Source organism: Trachypithecus francoisi, unplaced genomic scaffold (assembly GCF_009764315.1).
Source record: "Trachypithecus francoisi isolate TF-2019V2 unplaced genomic scaffold, Tfra_2.0 Lachesis_group10, whole genome shotgun sequence".
NCBI classification, from domain to species: domain Eukaryota; kingdom Metazoa; phylum Chordata; class Mammalia; order Primates; family Cercopithecidae; genus Trachypithecus; species Trachypithecus francoisi.
Window position 1 is genome coordinate 58,055,640 of NW_022681455.1, and position 7,062 is coordinate 58,062,701.

Sequence of the window (7,062 nt, forward strand, 5' to 3'; positions counted from 1 at the left end):
AATTCGTTATTGGACCTTCTCTTTTCCTGCTCCTACCACAACTGTATAAATTCTAATTCCTATAATAAATCCCTTATCTCATAACTCATTAGTGCTTCTGTTTCTATGATTGAACCTTGACTAATGCACCAAGTATAACCTTTTAAATAAAACATAAACTTATGAAAATAATGTCAATGAAATATATTTTTTTGGTTACAAGGAAAAGAATATCCAAACCAAACTGATTTTTTTTAAAGTGGAGTAGGGGCATTTATTGGCTATGGAACTTTGTAAAAGGACAAGGATAATTCTGAGCACAGCTTGATCTAAGAGCTCAAACCATGTCAGCAGGACTGTGTCTCCTCATCCAGGTTCTGCTTCCTTCTGTGTTGGTTGCAATCCTAGGAAGCCACTCCTATCATGGGGACAGAAGAGAAAATGGCCACCAGTAGCCTCAGACTTACATTCTTTTCTTCTCAACCAAAGCAGAAATGAAGAGCTTCTTGCCTACAACAGGTTGAACAACAGGTTGAAAAATGGAATCACCTAGACCTTGATTCCATTGGTCCAAATTAGGTCAAATGCCTATCCATAAATCAATGCCTACACCCAGGAAGAGGAAAGCTTTATAAATGGGCTCAGGCTGCAAGCCAAGCTCAACACCAACCAGAAGACATATAAAAAGGAGAATGGAGGCCTGACAGATCCACAAGAATGTCCACAGGTGTCAGGTATACCTTTTGTAAAATCATACAAGAAATGAACTAAAATAAGGAAATGAACTTAGAGAGGCATCACCCCAGGTTTGCTTCTTTTATCTTGGTAATTGCTAAATACCCTGCTTTACCTGGCCATGTAGCACTCACTGTAACTTTACCCTGGTGTCTGTGACACTGAGGAACACAAGTACCAATAAATCTGCTATTATCCAAAGAATACCAATTAGATCTGGCCTTGCAGAATGTCCTTTAAAAAAATCAGCTTTAAAAAAAATCTTGTACTAACTGTACTAAGCTGTACTAAATGTACATTTTTAGATGTCTGGCCTAATTTCTTTCAAATCTGTACATATCACATATTTTTCTTGGCTATAATTAGTCACTAAGACTTATTAGCATAGTAGTAGCTCCAAGAAACTCTAAACTACAAATCAGCATGGAGTTTTGCTTTTATGTATTTCTTGACACTCAGGAAAAGTGTTTTATTTTTCCCCCCTGGAATAAGGCACACATTAGATTTCCTCTTTTCACTCCTTGAGGATAACTCTTATCATTAGAAGGGAACATTAGAATAATTCTTAAAGTAACACATCAAAAGGATTTGGTTGTGTTTAAGCAGTCTCTCAATTCTGTGACTATAGTGTAGCAAAACTTTCAGGCATCAGGAGAAAAAAAAGTTAAACCCTTTACCAGCTGCTACATGTGGGGGTGAATCAATAACACTAACTGACAACTTTTCATATGAAATTCAAACAGTCTGAAGTTTCCTTTTTCTATTCCCTGAATATCTGTTCTCTCCACTTCAAAGGACTGTCTGCTGCAGAGCAAGGAGAGGTGGCTCATATACAACGGCACTCCTCTTCTCTTTAAATCATACCATTCAGCAGTTCTGGGGCTGCCAGGCAATGATAAAAGGACACATGGCTTTGATTGTTTATTCTTCAATAGCAAAGGCAGAGAAGCACCATGAACAAGGGCAAAAACTAAGGAGCTAAGCATCGCTAGGTTCTAACCACTGCTCTGCCACTTAGTCTTGTGTGTGACCTTGAACAAATTGTTTAACTTCCAAATTACTCCTGTCCTCATTTTTAAAATGAATACACAGTGGTCCCTTGGTATCCAAGGGAGATTGGTTCCAGGACCTACTTCCCTACCTCCCCATATCAAATTTGCGATGTCCCTTATGTAAAATGGCGTTGTATTTGTATATAACCTATATGCATTCTCCTGTACACATTTTTAAATCATTCTTGACTAGAATCTCCTCTATTTCCTGAATAAAAGTGACATCTTTCAGTATTTATACTTCATGGCTCAGACATCTACCTCATTTGGTTCTATTCCTTACTCACTCTAGCCTTTACTTAAATGAGTCTGAAAAACTTGAGGATATAGCATAAGAAGAAAAATAATCACACATAGTATTCCCCTTTCTGTAGCTACTTTAGACCTGGGTTTGTTACTAGAAAATTCTGGAAGAATATTTCAATGTAAGTCTGTGGCTTTGCTGAATCAAGCTCCCCCTGCCCCGCATTATTATTTAGAAAACACCCACTGTTGGGGCTAATAGCGTTATTGGTGGTACCTATTATATAGAGGGATAGCTGAACAGAGTCTGTGTCTTGAAACCAGCATTGAATCACTCTCAGGGTTGAGAAGGAAAAAAAGGGAGTCTAAAATTGCAAGAAGTAAAGACATATCTAGGACTCTTGTCCTTCTGGATCCATGCTTCCTTCAGGGTCTTCATTGTTGTAAATGTTCTCTGCCATTTGCCACACTTGCATGATATTGTCTTCTGTTACAGAACAAATCACCCAAAGTTCATTGGGATTCCAGGAAAAATCAGGTATCTTGGCAGTGTGACCACCATGAATAAACAATAACTCTAGTGGCCCATCTTCTTCATCTTCTGGGGATTGTTTCTCTCCAATTTTACTTAAATCCCAGACATTCAGTCTGCAATTGGTACCACTGGAAGCCAAAATAGTCTCATTGTGAGTTGACCACTGAACCTGGAATATTTTATCCTTATGTGATTCAAAGGAATGCAACTTAAGTTTCAGATTTCTCAGATCCCACAAGTCAACATTCTTGTCAGTGGATCCTGTGGCAAGAATGAACTCACTATAAGGATTGAAAGAGAGGCAGCAGTGTGAGTGTCACTTCAGCAGTGTCAGCCTCAACTGAGTGGCTTGGTTTGGAAGTAGTGTTTGAATAAGTATCCCAAATCATAAGTTTCTGATCATCAGCAACTGACCCAAACAGAGACTCATGGAGCAGATGCCAGGAAACATCTTCTACTACTGCTGTATGTGCTGTAAAGATGGTGTTCACATCCACCACTTTTCCCTCCTTTGGAATGGCACTGATGTCCCACAGGCAGATAGTGTGGTCATCTGAAGCACTAAGTAAGTGCCCACTGAGATTTGGGTTCCAAGAAATCCCATAGCCTTCCTTCTGATGTCCACGGAGACACAAGTCTGGGTTGCACTCTCCAGAAGGATCTGGTTTAGAAGGGTGTCTTTTATAGTCAAAGACAAGAACACCACTGAAGGAGTCTTTGTTGCGATGATACAAGGGTTCTGGGGCATGTAATGGGCCCTGTTTACTTCTCCTTCATGGTTGATCTTGATTTCTATTTCAGTTTTTCCACTAACTGAACCAAAACCTCCAAATTCTCCTTTCTCGCTGCCGTAGTGTGACACATCAAACTGACCATCATCATTAGGAAGTTGTACACTGGCTATAACAAGATGGTTTTCTTCATCCAATGTGTATGTCCCCAGGACAAGTTGATGAATGCTGAAATCTTTCCCTTCTGGTCTGGTTACATCTGGAAGCCACTGGGCAGTTAGGCTGGGCCACTCCAGAGCATGGGTCATCACCAAATCATAAAAAAAGGGGTGTTCTTTTTCCATTTTTTGTACTCATTGATAACTCTTCCTTCCACTGTGTCATCAAAGGCTGCTTCCTTGTCGGCCATGGCAGGCAGGCGAGCTGGGGGAATCCTGGGGTCAAGGGTTGCGGGTGAGGGTGGGGGCACTATTATCTTTTAATTTAGTTATATAAAGGTTTTTTGTTTTGTTTGGGATGTTTTTGGTTTACCATTGGATCCTTTCTTTTTCCTCTACTGTCTTGAAATAACTGTTCTGATGTGGGTATTGTTTACTGATGTGGGTATTGTTTACTGATGTGGGTATTGTTTACTGTACTTCAAGTATAGTTACTTGAAGTAACTGTTCTGATGTGAGTATTGCAAGGTAACATTTACTAACTATTGAGGAGATTGTAAAATATTTTTTCTTCATTCTTAAAAATCAGTAATTTTACCATGATGTGCTTAAGTGTGTGTCAAACATTCCTGGATTTAGTGAGCCCTTTTAATAAGAGAACTCAAGATTTTCTTTAGCTCAGGGAAACTTTATCTATTATCTGCGTCATTATCACATTTTATTCTACCCTCCCGACTCCCACCACCCCCAGCCACCTACCCTTTGTGATCTGCCCTTGAAGCCCCTTATCTCCTCTCTTATTTGTCCTTTTGAGACCTGAGTTAGTGACCTGAGAGATTCAAAAAATCCTTTTGTTGAATTCATTTACTGAATTAGTTTTTTTTTTTTTAGCAAATTCTTCCAATCCTGAGATTTACTGCATTTTTAATTTGAAAATCATGTCTATTTTTAGAAAATCTTTTATCATACTGAATCTTAATCCACATTCATTTTTTGTTCAGTAATCATTTTTTTTTTCCTCTGGTAGCTCTGTTTCACAAGGTGGTGTATTTGTTCATTCTCTGTCTCACTGCTGGGACGTATTATGAGGAGAGGGTAGGTGGAGGAGAGGAAGGTAACAGCTGCTCCATTTGGGGGATATTGTCAAGAGGAGAGGGAAAAAGGGGTTCCTATCTTTCCAGAATTTCATATAATCTTACAGTAGGATATTTTTGTTTGTTACTAGAAACAGAAGTCTCATAGATTTTATGTTAGGAATCTCAAATCAGGAAAATTATCTGTTTTTTTTCCTTAAAAATGGCAAAAAAAAAAAAATTGATTTTACCCCTTTAAATCTTTCTTCTCATCATTACTAGGTTGTTTTGCAGGATTTTGTCAACTGAAATTTTATCTGCAATAATGTCAGAACCTAGTGATACTACAACCAGAGATAGGTAGTATTTTTGGCAATGAAAGTTTATGGTGTAATCCCATATAAACTCCCATATAAACATATAAAATCCCATATAAACATATAAATTGTTCAAATATTAACAATATATAAAAACTAATGAAATATGAAGAAAAATCAGGGATACCTCATTTTATTGTGCTTCACTTTATTGTGTTTCACAGATTTATTTTTTTAACAAATTGAAGATTTGTGGCAACTCTGCAATAAATCTATCATTGCCGTTTTTCCAACAGCTTGGGCTTACTTCATTTCTCTGTGTCACATTTTGTTAATACTGACACAATAATAATAATAAAGTTTGAAATATTTCATCGTTCTCTTTTTTCTTCTCATTCTTATCCGATCATCATAACAGATACCTATCTGTTGTGATGATCAGTGATCTTTGATGTTACTATTATAATTGAAGTTGTGGTAGAAATAGCAAGAAAACTAGAAGTAGAGCGATATCTAAAGATGTGACTGAATTGCTGCAATCTCACGATAAAACTGGAATGAATGAGGAGCTGCTTCTCATCAATGAGCAAAGGAAAGTAGTTTCTTGAGATGAAATCTCATAGTGAAGATGCTGTGAACTTTGTAGAAATGTTAACAAAGGATTTAGAATATTACATAACCTTAGTTGACAAAGCAGCGGCGGGGTTTGAGAGGATTGACTCCAATTTTGAAAGCAGTTCTACACAAGGTAAAATGCTATCAAACAGCATTGCATGCTACAGAGAAATCTTTTGTGAAAGGAAGAATCAATCCATGCAGCAAACTTCATTATTGTTTTTTTGAAATGGCCACAGCTACCCCTGCCTTCAGCAACCTCACCCTGATCAGTCCGTAGTCATCAACAATGAAGCAAAAGCCTTCACCAGGGAAAACATTATGACTTCCTAATAGTTCAGATGATTGTTAGCGTGTTTTTAATTTAATTTAATTTAATTTTCAACACGGAGTCTCACTCTGTCGCCAGGCTGGAGTGCAGTGGCGTGATTTCAGCTCACTGCAACCTCCACCTCCCGGGTTCAAGCGATTCCCCTGCTTCAGCCTCCAGAGTAGCTGGGACTAGGGGTGCGCCACCATGCCCAGCTAATTTTTTGTGTGTATTTTAGTAGAAACGGGGTTTCACCATGTTGGCCAGCTAGTCTCACTGGCTGACCTCGTGATCCGCCCGTCTTGGCTTCCCAAAGTGCTGGGATTAAAGGCGTGAGCCACCACGCCCGGCCAGATTGTTAGCATTGTTTTTTGTTGTTGTTAGCAATAAAGTATTTTAAAATTAAGGTATGTACATTATTATTTTCGACATAATGTTGTAGCACACTTAACAGACTACAGTATATTGTAAATATAAGTTTTATATGCACTGGGAAACAAAAAATTCAAGTGACTCACTTTATTATGATTTTGCTTTATTGTGGTAGTCTGAAATTAAACCCATAATATCTCAGAGGTATGCCTGTTTGTATTTTACTAAAAAAATTTATCATGTTAATTTCTGTATTTTATTTTTCTCTCTGTTCCATGGCTGAGTGTCAGAGCAGTAACTATTCCCTGAAAAAGGGAACAGGCTTCTTCCAAAGGCGTTTCTATGGCATCTCCATAAATCAGCAAGGAAAGGCACCTAAGAGAGCAGTACATCAGCACCCTGGGCTCTATCCTTTCATTATTCTTCCTTCCTGAGCACCACGAGGCTATATTTATTCCCTAAAGCAGTCCATCTACATGAATATTTGAAAATGTATATATTTTTGGCTTTTGGCTTTATGAAAGCTTTAGGAGCATGTTTTACTTCTTGTACATAGAAATCTATTTCTGTCTGCGTATTTTGACTGATGTATGAGTACATATGATCTGTGAGCATAGTTCCCTTTTATCCTCTCATTCTTACCCATCTTGATACATATTTAATTTCAATTTGGTATACATACATCCACTGAGTAACTTGATATATCATAAATATTGTAGGTATTGGTGATATAGAAATAAATATAGCATGGTTCCTGTATGCATATATAATTTGTTTGTAAACACTGTAGGAGTGAAATGAATTTTTTCTTTTCCGCTCTGAAGGTTTGAATCTGCTGAAATAAACTGACAATACATTAATAGGCAAAAAGGCATACAAATATGTTAATGTGCAAGTGTGCATGGGAGCCATATAAGATGTGAGACTCAAAGAAGGGAACAG

At 37.8% G+C, this 7,062-nt stretch overlaps 1 pseudogene; it reads right to left on the bottom strand.

Annotated features, from left to right (window-relative positions):
- Positions 1 to 2,401: 2,401 nt before the first annotated feature.
- Positions 2,402 to 3,684, bottom strand: LOC117088718 (annotated as a pseudogene).
- Between the last annotated feature and the right edge of the window lie 3,378 nt (positions 3,685 to 7,062).